Source organism: Argiope bruennichi, chromosome 1, assembly GCF_947563725.1.
Source record: "Argiope bruennichi chromosome 1, qqArgBrue1.1, whole genome shotgun sequence".
NCBI lineage: Eukaryota > Metazoa > Arthropoda > Arachnida > Araneae > Araneidae > Argiope > Argiope bruennichi.
In genome coordinates, this window is record NC_079151.1 from 102,682,935 (window position 1) to 102,700,708 (window position 17,774).

The following is a 17,774-nucleotide window of genomic DNA, read 5'->3' on the forward strand; positions in this document are numbered from 1 at the left end:
CGCAATTCCATCGACGTTTTTCCGTGTTTATAGGTTCTAGTGAGCAACCTACTGTCATAAATAAAATATTCTCATGTTAGAGTTAGACGAAAATCTGAAGAATGATGTTCTAGTTCTTCTGGTGTCTGATTATCATTAAAATTTAAAAAATTCATTCCAAAATATTGTTACGAATTTACTTCCATTTCTAAGTACTTACCAAGTCCTTAACGTCACCGGGTTCGCTTATAGTGGGTGTATGGTGTGAAAACACAATCAGCAGGCCTCCGTAGAAAACAACGACGACGTTTATTAAACACAAAGACACAGATGACGGCAGCCGACAGACAAGATTCTATACAGCCGAAACGTACACACACAGCAGCACACTACAGCAAACAGTAGCCCACAAGTAGTAATCGACCACAGCTCACAAAGCGGCCAGGCAGAATTCAGCAGGAGAGAGGGTCACCGGAGCTTCGCTCTACGGTCTCTCCAGACGACTGAATCACTCCTCTGTCTCTTCACTTTAGCTGTATCCAATCGCCAACTCACTGCCACACGTTTGGCTACTCCACATACAACTTGATGCTGCTTCCACAATAGACAACAAAAGACTCGGCACACAGCCCAGTTCAGCAGTAGTTTGGGTTTCACACAACACTGGCACTCCTCCGTTGCTTCGCTAACTCGTTACTTTTCTACAATCCGATCTGGTTTGAGACTGCCATCCTTTTATAGTTCCCGGGAGGTGGGCCGAGAAACCTCTAGGCCAATCAGACGTACCTCGGTTTCTAATGGATGTATCGTTAAAATTCTCGAAGTTTCCAGTAATATCTATTTTGCCGCCAAAGTCGCTAAATTCGTCTCCAAGTCGCCAAATGGTCTTCAAGTTTGTCGCCAAGCTGTGGGATTACTTGCTCGGTACCCGAGCAACATCCAATACAAGTCGCCAAATGGTCGTCAAGTTTGTCGCCAAGCTCTGGGATTACTTGCTCGGTATCCGAGCAACATCCAATACAGATGATTGTAAATCAGTCTTTCCGGTGATAGAACTAACCATGCTGGGAAGCAATTTAACAGGTTTGTAAAACAATATGTAACTACTAAATGAACGGCCATAACAAGAAAAATATCCTACACAAAAGATATGGCTCCCTTCGTTTGTCGTCTATCTTCGTCGATATCTATAAGTTCATGTTAAGATTTTTCATTTTGTTTGACTGTTTGTAATTGCGTGGTAGAATTTCAGTATACTTATCATAGTATCATGGTTGTGAAAAGCGATTTCACTTAAAAGTCGCCATATATATAGATTTAATGGATTGTTAAATCTGCTGATTTGGAATCCAAGTTGATATGAGAGAAAAATTTGAAAGACTTGGGCTCCATGATAATGATGAATGATGAGTCGCTATGAAATTTAAAAGATGAGGCACTTCCTTTTGCTATCATCATCAATTGGTAATGATTGAAATTTAAGAAATTCAATACAGGCTACGAAATGAAATGTTCATGATAAAAAAAATATTTTATAAACTTATTTTATATGACTAAATATTTTTTAATCAGCAGCAATTAAATTGTTAAAATTTGCTCTGAGAAAAATAACCATTTTTGTTGAAATTCAGTAAGAAGTTTTGAATCTAAGAAACGAATTTAAAGAAAACATAGGGAAGAAAGTAATGAAGAAAGTAACGCTCGAATATCCATTTAAATTGTGAGATATAAAATCTTGGGGGGAAAAATTCTTGAAAAAAAGAAGAAAAAAAATCGAACAATATAGTGAATACTTAATGTTATCATGAAATGCAATTAATTATACCTTAAGCAAAGCCATTTATTTAAAATTCAATAAATCGTTTCAATTTATAAGAAAAAACATGTAATTTTTTGCCTGCCTTATCAAAAGGGTTAAATATGAATGAAATAAATATTCAAAACAACTACTCAGCATTTTTTTAGTTTCTTTATATAAAATGAACATTTTAGAAGCATATGTCTTGACGATAGACTTTTTATGTGTATAACTGAAAATAATGAAAACCTTTCCGTCAAATTATTATATTATGTTTAGAAATGTTATAATTAAATATTAAAATACAATTTAAATTAAATCAAAAAAATGACGTGGATTTTTTTTACCTCTTAGCAAGTCATTTGATTGCAGAGTTTCAGTTGTTTAATGAATCAACTTAATTTCATGATGGAATAATAAACAATTAAAAATCTTAAAGTGAAAGCACATATAAAATATTGAATAATTCACATTAAACTATGGCCTTACGGATTTATTTTCTCATATTTAAGTAAGATTTTCTTTTAAATTTAATTTAACGATTTATTGATAAAGGCTGGTAATATAATTACATTTTTAATGAATGATAAGCGATTAATATTATAAACTAACTTACATTTGCTGAGTTATTTATTAAAACACGCAGAGCTTATAGACCAACAACAGACTGATCTTGTAGCTTAGTTTTCTGAAAAGAAGTTAGATATTTTACTGCATAAAGAAAAATACAAGAACAGGTGTTCAATATAAATTTACAAGGCCAAGAAGAATTATGACAGATATTATACTGTATTAAAGCTCATTCCAAATGTGATGTTAGATTAAAGAGAGTGTTTTATCATTACAAGATTGGTCACTGAAATTTATAATATTTACTTAAAAACAGGTGAAAAGAAAAACCATATGTTAACAACCTCATAAAAATGTGTCACACTGCTGTTTAAACAGAATATTTTTTTTAAATCTGCATTAATGACAGAATTTTTCTTGCAAAACATCGTCATGGTTTATATTATTGTTGTAGACTAGCCAGTTTTTGGAACCACCTGCTTCAGCAACAGTATTGGGGGCACGTAATTTCAATTAAAATTCTTATTATAATAATTGCTACAATAAAGAATTTTTAACATCAAATTACAACAGATATTTATATGGTGTCATTTCCTTGTTATGTGTATTGTAAATAGGCACATTCCTCCAGGAATCAAATCAATTTTTCATGTAATTGTAATTTTCTATTCACTTAAATCTAATTGCTTATTACCTAGTGTGATAACTTCAATTTTTTTATTTTAAGAGTGCAATTAATTCCAATAATCAAATTATAACAGACAGATCATATGGTGTCATTTGCTTGTTATGTTTATTGCAAACAGGAACATTCCTCCTGGAGCCAAATAAATTTTACATATAGTTGTAATTTCCCATTGACCTAATTCTAGTTACATATTACCTAGAGTGATAACTTCAAATTTTTATTTGAAGTGGGCAATTAATTCCAATAATCTACATTAATGACAGAATTTTTCTTGCATTCCAATAATCTGCTTTAATGCAGAATTTTCTAGCAGAACATTATTTTGGTTTATACTATTGTTGATAACTAACCTTTTTTGGCAAACGGTTCAGCAACAATATTGGAGGCGCTGAATATCAATTAACTTTTTTACTATTAATAATTCCATCAATAAGAGGTTTTTATCATCAAAGTACAATAGATATTTATATGGTGTTGTTTCCCTGTTATGTATATTGCAAAGAGGAACATTCCTTCTGGTATCAAATCTTTTTTTTTCATCTTAATATATATAAATTACGTGTCACGTTGTTTGTCCGCGATGGACTCCTAAACTACTTAACCGATTTTAATCAAATTTGCACACCGTGTGCAGTTTGATCTAACTTAAAAGATAGGATAGCCCTTTTTTGAATTTTTAATTAGAATTTTAATTATTAATTAAAAACTAACTTTCCCGCCAAAAAAATCTTCAAATCGCCAAATGAGTACGGCTTCAATTTTTTTTCCCAACAGTCATGAGGCTAGGCTTAAGATTTTTCGGCTGATTATTTGAAACGATTCTATTTATTTTCTTAATGTTTTATGCATTTAAAATGAAACATTGTTAATGAATCGATCTTTCAGATTCATTCTTAAGTACTTTTGAATTAAAATAAAACAGAATAAAGGAAATTAAAAATTTCTAATCTGCATAGCGTTACCCCAACTGGCGTAGAAAAAATCACGCATTTGCGTTCCGTAACTGGCGTTGAAAATTCACGCATGCGCATTGTATTATGATTGTTTACATTTCAACGGAAGCGGACTCGATTTAAATTATTTTTAGGTTCGTTGCATGTTTTTGTAATTAAATTGTATTTAAGTTAGTTATATATTTTTTGTATACGCTTATAGTTTTAAGTACATCGTTTTTTAAGTAGTTTTTTTTAACCTGTTTTCAACCGATTATTTTAAACGATTCGTTTTATTTTCTTAATGTTTGATGCATTTAAAATTAAACATTGTTAATGAATCGTTCTGGTCATGATGAATCTGAGAATATTTTGTTGACAAATTCTTGAAATATTACATAAATTAGGAAAGATATTCTTTAGTGCCCATGAAGTTTAAACGCTCAGTGACTCTTTTCAGTAATCATATTACAAAAAAATACTTTGTTTCAGTAAAAAATATTATTATATTAATTGCAGATTAATCCTTTCCACTTTAATTTATAGTATAAATTCTACGAGAACTAACAGAAAATGAGAGAGATACATATTACGTTGTGACTGAAGGCGTTTATAATATTATGAGTGAATTATATATCAAAATTTGAAGTTTTAAAATATTTTGATGAAGAAGTTATTAAAGTAGGAATTGCATAAAATATTTAATTATTAAAATTTTAACGAACATTAAGATGGGCGAACCGGCTGGTCGCCAAAGGCGGCTAGTATAAATATAATTTCCTACTTCATCTAATTCTATGTTATATAGTGTGATAATTTCATTTTTTTTTCTTGAAGTGTGCAATTGATTCTAATACTAAAAGGATATATCGAATATTACCTGTATTCTATGAGTATACTTATAGCATGTTATCTGGAATCAAACATGCTGCTGAAAAACTACAAAATAGTAATTATAATTTTCAGCATATCGAAATATTATTTAGTATCTTATAGGGTTTTGTTAATAGGTTCCTAAAAATATTTGATTTAATAAAATAAGAAAGTAACTTTTCATAATATTATTTTCAAAGACTACGAAAGAAAAAAAAACAGGAGATTCATTCCTTATTTTTCAACAGCGAAGAGAAAAAATAATATTAATATTATTGTTGAAAATATTGTATAAAAAAATTCTAAAATATTATCAAAAATAGAAAAAACTGCATATAATTGAAAAAAAATCATTAAAAAGAAAATTTCTGCATTTTCAGATTCCGTAGAAGTAAATTTGATTTGATGATATCGTTGTAAGTTATGATATAAAATGCCAAATTTTTTGAACAAAGAAAAAGAAACAATATTATTATTGAAATTATTGCAATAAAAAATTTTAAAATATTGTCAAAAAAATAAATAAAAACCTTAAAAAGAAATTTTTTGTATTTTCAAACTGAATAAAAATAATTTTGATTTAATGATATCGTTGGAAGTTATTATATAAAATGCCAAAATTCAGCTAATATGTTAATGAAAATTCTTACTCGAATCGCTAAAAAATAATCTCTCTGATGTGCTTAGTCATCCCCCATATACATTTTATTTGTTAACTGTAGATCAAATTTTCTATCCTGTAGGGTGCTAACACAGAGATACAGAAATGTGAAACAATACACAAACTCAAGAAATAAGTAAATAATAAAATATTCAAAAGTTATTGTCCGAATCAATTATGCGACTGTCATTTTTTAAGTAATTTCTTTTTGTTGATACTGCTTCAGATTTCCCTCGTAAAACAACAAAATGAGCAAGGAATCATGCTCCTAACATTCTTAACGCAGAGTCTGAGTCCTATCCAATGAGTCAGTATATACGCTTTATAATTAAAATTAAAATATTTAAGAAATTCGAGAGCAAGTGGACTGTACAACACGGCTAGTTATCTGGGTCATGAGAGTAAGAAACACAAGAGTACATGCATTCATCCTCAGATATATGAAAGGAATAATGAACATTGCAAAGACTGATAGTAAATTAAGAAAATGGACAAAAGGAAGTTCAAGGAAGTTCGGGAACTGCCCAACCATCCATAAAACACATGATTATGACAAGTAATTGGCAACGAAAATCATTCAAACAGGATATCCACAACTTCTAAACTCTAATCAGAATTCCTCGAAATTTCAAGACTTATTTTATTTGAATTTGTGTCTGAGAACTCAAGTACAAGAATAAATATCTGTCTTTAAACTACTTCTAGTTTAAAATAATGAGAAAAAAATGATATGTACTTTAAATTTTTTGTACCGTTAAGGCAAAGAGCGTGTAGACTTTTAAAGTTATATCGTCAAAGGAAAATATGAATCTCTATAAAAAAAATCAGTAAAGTAACAATATATATCATTATCAGTCAAATTATAAGGAAGAGAGGCTTTCAAAAAGTTATATTTATGTTTTGAGTTAAGCAGGATATCTTTGTTATGAGATATTTTTTATACCAAACGAGCAATGAGTTACTCGCCTTCATCTGTGAAGCCCTCAATGATTTTCTTTGAAATATCTCTAATAAAAATTGTAAAATGCTGTCAGATAGCGTCGTCCTGATGATACACGTTAACATTTTAAAGACTAACTTAATTTTTAACATGATGATTTTCAACCATCCGCAGTATAGTTTGGACCGAGGTTGCAGATTCCCTAGCCAAACACGCCATTTCTGCAGGTACGCCCGTTCAATACCCAGCTCCTAAAAGCCACCTGAAAAGTATTCTAAATTAATTGAGCCTATAGAGATAGCAAGAAGAATGGGACAATGGCTCAACTGGCAGAAACATCTATCAAATCATCTCGAAAGTGTCCTTTAACCCATCATCTTGGAATAGGTATGACATTATCTTTGCAACTGGCCATGACCCTTTCCCTTCATATTTCAAGAGATTCAATATTAAAGGATCGGATCAATGTGGCTGCGGCGAAATAGGCGATCCCCTTCATTATGCCACTTATTGCCCTCTCACCACATCTTTTCATCTCAAAACACCCCCCCCCACGACCTAGAAAATATCTGGTGGACCAACGTTATGAGAAACAAGATGTCCAAGGTCAAAATTAAAAATCTTGTGCTGTTCCTACAAGAGAACGAGGAATTGATTTCTCCAGACCCAAGCCCAGTATAAATTTTCGTTTCATTTCTCAACCAAGCTCCAGAATATATTAACTTCAATAGATTTCATCTACTCCTACTCCCCACCGAACACTTCCTTCATCATTATAATATTGTATATAGTTGTATATGTAATGTGTATGTAATATAGTTGTATATGTGTATGTAATATTGTACATGTAAACTAAAAAAAAATCTTAATAAATACTCCCACGTATATCCTTTCAACCGACAGGGAATCCTCGAGATTCCAAGTTCGGGGATATTCTGTGGCAAAAGAAAGAAAGTATAGTTTGGACCTGACACCAAATAATCACATATTCTACCATCAGACCAGGGCCATTGCGTAAACATTGATGGAGTAATGAAAATGGTTTTGCATAACTGACTATTATCACAAGCGGAACATATCTATTGAGGAAATATTCAAAACAACTGGTAGTCTGCTATGGTAAATGTAATAGCCGGTAAGGATATTATGATGAAAAAATAGAGAATTGAATATTAAACAAAAAAATGTTTAGTTTACCGTATTCTTTATTTTATTCATTTTTGTCTCAAAGCAGATCTCATTAAAAAAAAACAGACCGGACTTACAAATTTAAAATGTTAGTTTGCAAAAGATCTAAAGTCTTAGAAGATATCTTAGAATCTTAGAGTCTAAAAAGAGAAAAATTAAGTAATTAAAACATTTTATGTTTATAAAGGACATTAATGCATTTTATGATTATAAAGGTATATTAAGTACTAAATATAAAGAAGTATTTTCGTTTAGATTCCTGGTTGGATTACATATATTTAAAAATTCACCTTTTTCAGGTACGAAATATATCAAATAAAAAATTCTCACTATAATAACATATTCCATTCACTATATAATATTTACTCACTATAATAATATTTTACCATATAAGTTCAAATGTTAAATAAATTGGATTGCAACTCTAAGTTACTCTGTAACCGCTATGGAATAAAACCCCTGCATTAAAATTCTGCAAATTCAAAATTTACGCTAGACCAATCCCACATAATCTAACATAATTGGACAAGAACTGACAATGCGGAAATGTGCGAGTTGCTATTTATGAAAGGAGCATGGAGAATTTAGATTGTACGAGGTTGAAATCTGACCTACTGTTCGCTTCAATCTCAACAAGGGTGAGACACGAAAGAATGAGCGCATTTCCGGAATTCTTAGACATTCTTTGACCTTGATTCCCGCCCTATTAGATACTTTTCATTCAATTTTTTTCACGTGTATGTGAGTATCCTATCGTTGCTTATTTTATTAATTTAATTTAATTTAGTCTGCGAGTAATCCGAGATTTTATTAAATGTAAACATCTCATCCTTTCATCTTTCCTCTTACCCCTATTTGAAACCCATCCTAATGCATACAAAAAAGTGAGGATGGTTTTAGAATCCGTCAACAAACAATAGATATATTATATATAAATATTTATTGTTGCGAATGAAATTTAAGAAAATACTATTTAACAAAATAATTCTGTTGATTTTTGAAGGAAAAAAAGTTTAAAGGATTTGATTTTTTTAAAAAAAGAGTACAAAGGAAAACGCTCACAATTTCATTTCAAGATCAAGATTAAATAATAATTTTTTAAAAAGACCAAAACACTTGTTATTGTTTGAAAAAGAATGAGCAGATCCCAAACTAAGAATTCAATTTTTAAAAGTACAAAGTTTAAGTGTCGAAGAAAAACCCCAAGAGAAATAGTATAACTTCCGAAAACTTCGGTTCAATCTCTACACGATGTCACTAATGAATGTTACTGTCCCTGCATTTTCATTCATCCGACCATCTTCTTAGCTTTGAACAATTAACCTCAATACATATGTGTTTAAAGTATCCGATTATATTCAAAACATCGGTTTCAGACCATTTTTGCAAAAAAAAATAAAAAAAAATCGATTTTTTTTCCCTGTTAATCACACTTTTTTTTTCATAACCTACTTGCCCTTTTCTCCTCAGTATATCCGAAAAAATTTACAGTGACTATAATATGCTGTGTTTAAAGCAAAAAAAAAAAAAACTGGAAGTAGCATTCTTAAACTGAATTACAGAATTTGTGTATGTATATATATATATATATATATATATATATATATATATATATATATATATATATATATATATATATATATATATATATATATATATATATATATATATATATATATATATATATATATATATATATATATATATATATATATATATATATATATATATATATATATATGTAATATTATTTGATGTGAAGCATGATGCAGTTTGAAGACAATGAAGATACTTTTAATTTAGTGACGTCGTTTTATTTCATTTTGACGAAGCAAGCATATGTACAAGCGACGAGCACACAGAACGACACAGAAAGGAAATGAGGGAAGAGCTCTCGGACATTTTATCCCTGGTCTTATATAACCTATGAATTTGATAGGGAAAACATTTCTTCACAGTGCTAATGTATTATGAGATTTCGATAGGGATTTTCATTACAGGCGCCGAGAAGGTAGGGGAAACAAAGGGAGATTTTAAAAAAGAATTTACTTGATCAGCGGTATGTTATCTCTTCACGCGTAGTGTGGGAAAGTTAGATTTTAGCTGATTCAACAATTTAACAAAGCTTCTCTTGAATTAATTAAGTAGAGACAGTGGAATTGGATCACGAAATAAGAGAATATTTTAGAATGAAGTTACTATGGGCTAAATTAAGATGAAGTTATTATGAAAATTAATTAAATTGAAATTAGAGTTAAAATATCATTACATATATATATATATATATATATATATATATATATATACACAAAAAAAAATAAGAAATAAATTAAAAAGAAAAATTGAACTATCGCTACATCAAGAAATTGCAAAACTACTACACAAGTTTTGCAAAGTGCTATTATTTTAATGTTTCTTCATAGTGAAATTATTAAAATCCAAAAATAGTGGGTTGTTGTTGCAAATATCAAGAAGAAAAGGCTTTCAAGAATTAGTTAGCAGGGCACACAACATAGAATAAACATTAAAAAAGCCGCTTTTTAAAAAATGTAAAAGAACCGGCATAGGAAAACGCAAACACAAATGAATATTTAATGGCATGTTATAGAATTCCAAAATAACAATTTGTAGATTTAAAAACAATGCCACTATGATAATTTAAATCCGTTCTTTGGTGAAATTAAATTATAGCAATTATAAAATTATATTAATGGTTCAAAAAAGTTTAAAAACGAAAAATAAAATTTGCTTGTGAAAAGAATTGACGTTAATTGAAAATGATCAAACTAAAGATTGCGAAAGACAATCTTTGCAAAAGCAAAGATTAAATGAAAAATTATTTTCGCTGAAAAAAACTTTTTAAAAAAAGAAACAAAAACCTTGCAGAAAAAAAAGAAAGACGAAAGTCAGATCTATCGATTTAAGAAATTTTAAATCTTGCGAACAAGTATTTCAATTAAAAGAGCTCTTTAACTGCAATTTTTTTCAAAACTTAGTTCTTCATAAAAATCTCACATCGTCACTATGGTAACTCAAAATCTAACGGAGGTAATTGCTTTAATGTTTCAAAACAGGTTCCAAATAATATGGGCAATAAGATGAGGCAAAGATTTTACATTCAAGGAAATATTTTTTTTTCATTTATAGGCATTTATAATATAAATCAGTAGTAGATAAATGGGGGAAATGCATATATATACGCCTTTTCTCTCATTTACTTGCATTTCGCGCTTTTTCATAATTGTAACTGATTATCTCTTATAACTTATGTGCAAAAGAAATAAATTGCGATTGCGACAACGCAATTTGGAGTAGTGTTCAATGTTTCAGTCAATTTCGTTGAAATTTACTACACATTCCCTATTACTCAAAAAGTTTATTGTATTTATAGAACTTTTTCATCAGTTTCCTGCTTATAATTGGTAATACATCTAAAAATAATAAAAACTCATCAAAAAATGCAATTTTCCAAAACATTTTGCTTGAAATGCAATCCATTATTTTAATCATTTTTGAAATAAGATGTTACATTATTTATTTCGCAGAAATTTCATAATTTTTTTACAGTATGCCATTATTTTTCCCAAGATAAACGACGCTTTGCTGTTTATGGATATGTTACCGTTAAAACTCGAAAGCCATTAATGTGCAGATTACCCCGCTAATTTGCAGATTAATTGATTTGCGCCATTAAAGTGCAGAATCAAGAGTTTTCCGCATTTTATCTAGGTAATATACACATAAGTGGTTTCCATATCATTAAAATTTAAAATTACCCGGCGTATACAGAGCAAATACAGATGCTCGCTCAATTTTAGCTGTGGTTCTTAGTAAAACAGAGGATGTGTTTTATAAACTTGATATTAAAACAGGTATTTTAAAACAATTGTATCCGAGATCTCAGTTCAGTGTTTGCAAAGAGAGATTTTTAACGAAAGAAGGTATCCCTGCTGTAGAAATATTTTTACGACAATCAGCAATGAAACAATCCCTTGATACAGGGCAAGGTTTCAAAAAGTGTGACTGCAAATCTAAATGTACCACAAATAGGTGTTCGTTTAACAAAACCCAATTGCTATGCAATTCAAAGTGTCACCAATCTTTAGATTGCAATAATAAGTAAGCATAATTTTAGCATGCGTTTCATGAATTCATTTCTTTAATTGTAATAATATTTTAACCCATTTGATGCTTTGTATTATATTTTTTTCAATTGATGATTGATTCCATCAACTAAGTTGTTGTTTGCTTGATTTATTAACGTGATTCCTTAGATAATAATTCTTTAGATAAATAAATAAATAATATTAGGTAAATTTCCTTAATTGCAAAAATAATTTAACCGTTTGATTCTTTGCTTTTAAGTTTTTAATTTGATTTACGATTAATTCTATCAAGTAATCTGTTGGTTGTTCGATTGAATTCATTCTTTAGATATCAAAAATAAATAAACAACATTTAATTCAAGCATACAGAAATGTTGCTGTTGTTCCAGTAAGGATTTTATTTTCACTTTTACGAATGCCTTGTAGATAATGTATGAGATTATCTAGGTAATTTGCAGATTACCTAGGTAATTTGAGAAATGAAACAATTTTCAGCACTTTAATTGATGTCCGTGCATATTAGCAAGCGAATCTGCAGATTAACTGATTTCTGCACTTCAGCAATAACATATACAACATTTTCTTCCTCTGGAAGAAGACGTTGGTTCCCAGAATTTATGGGTCGTGCATTTTTTAAATAAATCTGCTTTTCTTAACTAAGAAATGTGTATCAAATAGAAGATTTTAGTGAACATAATCTTTGCAGCTCCATAGAGCATTTTTTAAAATAAATATGCTTTTTTTCACTAAGATATGTGTATTAAATAGAAGATATTAGTGAACATAATCTTTGCAGCTCCGTAGAACATTTTTTTTAAATAAATCTACTTTTCTTCACTAAGATAAGTGTATAAAATAGAATATATTAGTAAACACAATCTTTACAGCTCCGTAGAGCATTTTTTAAATAAATCTACTTTTCTTAACTAAGAAATGTGTATCAAATAGAAGATTTTAGTGAACATAATCTTTGCAGCTCCATAGAGCATTTTTTTAAATAAATATGCTTTTTTTCACTAAGATATGTGTATTAAATAGAAGATATTAGTGAACATAATCTTTGCAGCTCCGTAGAACATTTTTTTAAATAAATCTACTTTTCTTCACTAAGATAAGTGTATAAAATAGAATATATTAGTAAACACAATCTTTACAGCTCCGTAGAGCATTTTTTAAATAAATCTACTTTTCCTCACTAAGATATGTGTATACACAATAATTCAAAAACGCAATGACTGAAATATACCAAATTTGGTATAGGATTTTGTTATTGAAAGTGCAGTTTGCGTCAAATTTTTATTGCAATCGATTGATAAAAATGTATCTAAAGCACAAATTTGATTTTCAGATTTTCAGCGCACGAATTAGGATGAGTTTAATTCGTCAAAATGGGGGGGGGGGGAGGAAAGATGATAGGAGGAGAAATTAACATTTAACAATAAAGTATACTCGGATTACTTGCGGATTTATGGGGCGTAACACTGCAGATAATTTGTAATAATGACAGAAAAAGGTACTAATGCACAATAAAGTCTTTCAGGGCAATTTTTATTTAATGTAAGGGGCATAAACAAATTATGATAAAATAGAATGAATGAAATAAATGAAAAATTTCTGTTCATAAAAGATGGTTATTCAATTTTTTACAAAATAATAACGATTTTTTGTTAATGTTAAAAGACTTCTTTTTTTATAAGTTATTGAATTTTTTGACAATATTTTAAGATAAACAACAATGGATAGTCAAGAGTTTATTTTATTTAAAACATTTTATTTTTCATTTAAGGATAATAAGATAAATATGGAACGTCTTAAAAATATTATAAATATTATTTTTAAAATATATGATATTTTATATATTTTGATATTTATAAAAACATTATTATTAATGATTTCTCTACTTAAGAATCTTATTATTTTAAAATATATTACACGAAATAATAAGCAAAATTTTACCTTTAAATATTGTCATCCTCATTTTCCGTTGAAAGGGTGGCTATCATGCTCGCTATCACTTTCTTCTTCATTCATTAAAGAAATTTCGAATGTTTCGCACATTTCTTCAATAATAGCGTCATTTTTCCAATATTTCACTTCAAGTTTTTCCACGTACTTACAATGAGACTGCCACCTATCATTGGACTTCCGACATTATCTTCCGTTTCTCTGAGTAATTTATTCATTGACATGTCGGCTGTGAAATTGGCATCTCTAATTTGTCTTTTTTGTAATCTGCCCAATTGTACTCGATTGCATTGATGTTGCAATGTTATGGCGGAAGGCGACGCACTTGAAAACCGCGTTCTTGCAAAATAATATTAAATTTATAATTCTTATATTTTGGGTCATTTGATTTTGCAAGTTTGTAATAATCCTATTTTTAAGGAATCAGGTAAATGAATAACAGAATTTTCTGCCAGCCAATCTAAAATTTATCTTTTGGGGCTTTTATAATTTGGAACTTTATCAACCTGTGCAGTATATGGTGCGCTACAATTACAACCAGAGCATTTTCTGGAAAATTAGGGATCAATTTTTTTTTAGCTTGCTTCTCAAAAATTTGCAGGTTCATCTGTTTGTGGTAGTCCCCTTTCGTGTTGCTGACTTTATAGATAAAATTTATTTAATGCAAAAATCCAATGAAGCTTCCATCAAATAAAAAATGTAAAAATAATAAGTGGAGAGAGTTGAATTGGGTTAAAGCCCATATTGGAATATATGGTAATGAAAAGGCGGATCAATGTGCAAAGTTGGCTATACAGAAAGAGAGTGTTGATATAATTGTCTCCAAACCAAATAGTGTCTTAAAATGAGATTTGATAGAAGAAATAAAGTTACAATGGTTTGACAGATATATGTCCAAGATTGGAAGAATAACTTATGACTTTATTCCTAACCCAGAAATAAAAATTATAAAATACCATCTACTGATAATCTAAATTATATCAGGATAGGGGAGAAGAATGTTGGAAAGATTTGGAAGAATGCTGGAAAATAAATCCATCCCTGGAGGAATCGGTAGTGTTTACCATTATTTAAACGAATATATAGAAGTCTCAGAACTAAGAATGAATCTGAAAGTTGAAAATAATGACTTAAATTCAGCGGTGGCAGAAAATCTTAAAATACCAAAAGACATAATGTTGAAAATTGAGTTTTTTTTTTACCAAAAATTTAGTGTTTAAAAGTGTTTGCCTTTCTTCTGTTGTGGGACGCACATTTAGACGAATACAGAGAATTTTGAGAAGGTTTTCTCAAAGTGTTGACCTTCTGTTCGTAAAATAGGATGACAAATGTAGGGGAGGATAAGGAGGAAGGTCAAAGATTGACCATCTGTGGCTTAGAGCAAACCGCCTCGAAGAGGATGCTATTTGAGAGAATTTGTCAGTAATGTGGATAGATTATGTTAAAGCCATAATCGGCCACAACAAATACTCTCGGTACTGAGTTCAGTGGTGGAGGGGGGGGGTCGTCTGTACAAAAGAAGAAGAAGCTCCCAGCACAATAATGCGACATGAAGCATTTCCTGTTTGGAGTATGCCGTCTATATTTTCTGACTGACAATATCTAAATATATAAAACGCTAACGTATGTGGCACAGAAATAATGCTTATTTCTTACCATAGAATAGCAATATTCAAATATCAACAAACCATCATACGTATTTCAGATTGTTTCATTGAATGAATATTTTTACAGGTGAATTAAATCCAACGCTTGCTCCAGAAATTTAATGGAACTGCAAAAAATTATTAGAAATACTAAGGAGATGTTTCGCCATCTCACCAAAAAGTACATTCATTCATTGGAAAGAAGATATAAATGAAATAAAGAAAAAGACTTCAAACAAAAAGTTTAATCGAGTGATAAAATAGGCTTAACCATTTAGATATAAGTAATCGTGGTAAGGTTTCAGATAAATTTAGGGTTTCTGAACAAGCACATAAAAATCATGCCAATCGTCCAAAAACGGCTTAAAAATTGCATTTCTGGATGGAAATATCAGCAATGGTAACAAATGACTTTTAGAGATTTCAAAAATATTGGCCCCTAAAAATCAGTTTTAGCGACCGTACATTAATTTTACGTCTAACCGTATCTTTTTCTTTTGGAAATTGATATTCATATTTTCTGAAGCGATTATCTTGCAAAAAACTGATATTTGTATTGTCAGAAGACTCAAAAAATTATCTTTCAAATGATATCAATTTCATTTCTTCGCAATTTCCTATAATATTTTAATTCAATTTGATAAATTATGTAAAAAAAGTGTTTTTAAATGCTATGAAGGAATTCATATTATACAACAAAATATTCAATCGTGTGCCTTTCCCAGTCATTAATTCAGTAGTAGGATTTTCAGTTACGCTTTTATTCCGCAATATATATATATATATATATATATATATATATATATATATATATATATATATATACTTTTTAATTTGCAGTATACTAATTGAATTCAGTCGTATCAAATAAATTAATCATTAAACAACTTAAAACGTCGATAAACTGGACGAACGAACCGTTCGCCAAAAGCGGCTAGTTTATTAAAAGTCAGGTTACTATCGACCCAAGTTTCATCAGTATAAATTATTGGTCTATTTTCTGTGCGATATCTTTTTATGATTTCGAAAAATTGAATTGTCTTTAAAATTGTCCCCTCCTTCAACCAATATTTTCCGTTTATACTGAAACTTTTTCCATGTAAAGTCAATTTTATGTGGAATTTTCCTTAAAGCTCCCTTTCTCCACTTAAAGTTCATTTTTTCCTTTTATGGTTCTCAAAAACTGAATTCTATTTAAAACTGTGCCCCCCCCCTTCAACTAATATTTTTCATTTATTCTGAGACCTTTTCCATTTAAGTCAATTTTATGTAAATTTTTCCTTAAAGTTCAATTACTGCAATTAAATTTCATTGTGTGATTTTTTTTCAAAATTTGAAGCAATTTATTCAAAGAAGAGATTTTACTTTCGTTCACATAAAAATCCCGCACAGTTTGTCTCATAATACTACAATATAATTCATTAATTGATGTTTTTCAAGAATATCCCTTTTTCACTGTTTTTTCTAGGACAAACAGAATTTGGATCAAGTTTATGTCCTATTTCTCGTCGAATCTTCTTAATGCTGCTAATAGAAACAAGAATGTGCGAAAGGAATAAATAATTCCCCGTTTTCAGCTTCTTGACCACAATATTTAATGATATTGTATAAAATCTTCTTCATATCACTCCTGAAAGCATTTTTGCCAATTGAACTAGCTATATAAGCAATCAATATGCAATCTTTTCAAAACGTTTGAGCAGACCGACAGATTTTTATCTCTTCACTTGGAGTGTGGGAACTTGCCGATTTCAACAGTTTTACAGAGCTGCGAAGCATTAATTAAATAAAAAAGGTGGAATTTGTTCAGGAAATAGGAGAACATTTTAGAAAAGTTAATATGGGTTAAATTAAGTTAAAATTTTAAAATTAATTAGGATTTAATTTAAATTTTGAGATATCATTACACATATATGTGTATGAGTGTGTATGCATGTATGTATATGGGAGTAAGTTATCTTACTGGAAGTATTTCAAATAAATATCACCTAAATTTATATTTTATATTAAGAAAAATCTTCCACATCATACCTTACTATAGCCAGGAATTCGCTTCTATGGAACGTACTTGTCTACCAATTTACTGCTCACTGATTAAACCCATTATTAAGAACATTCAAGTTCAGGTGTCTCAAAGTATTATAATGTCCCAGGTTCTCTCACAATGACAGCCTTTGTACTTAAGGACTTGAAACGCAAAATGGGACCCCATTTAACTGTATAAAAATGTATGCTCGGAGTGAGATTCTGAAAAAAGCTTTCTGTAATTAAACCCTCTCGAGTGGGTCTTTTTAATGAACAAAGCACACACCATGGGTATTCAATCTGAATCACTTAACGTAAGGAGGCGAAAATTTTGAAGTAATATCAAGGCGTCTCGTGCAACAGCTGTTGTTTCGTTTAATGGGCGTTTGATGGCATGTCAGTA

The 17,774-nt window shown here is 29.8% G+C and overlaps 1 protein-coding gene across 4 annotated transcripts in view; it reads right to left on the minus strand.

Moving 5' to 3' along the window:
- The window catches only part of LOC129965093 (putative sodium-dependent multivitamin transporter), a 58,752-nt gene extending 44,923 nt beyond the window's left edge, over positions 1-13,829 (minus strand). For 2 of the 4 annotated variants that reach the window (XM_056079156.1, XM_056079154.1), the window contains exons 1-2: positions 13,692-13,829; positions 2,394-2,465 (exon numbers count right to left, since the gene is read on the minus strand). The gene's annotated coding sequence lies outside the window, so the exon portion shown is untranslated. The remainder of the gene's footprint in view (positions 1-2,393; positions 2,466-13,691) is intronic. The other 2 variants (XM_056079157.1, XM_056079155.1) reach the window with 2 other exon arrangements.
- Between the last annotated feature and the right edge of the window lie 3,945 nt (positions 13,830-17,774).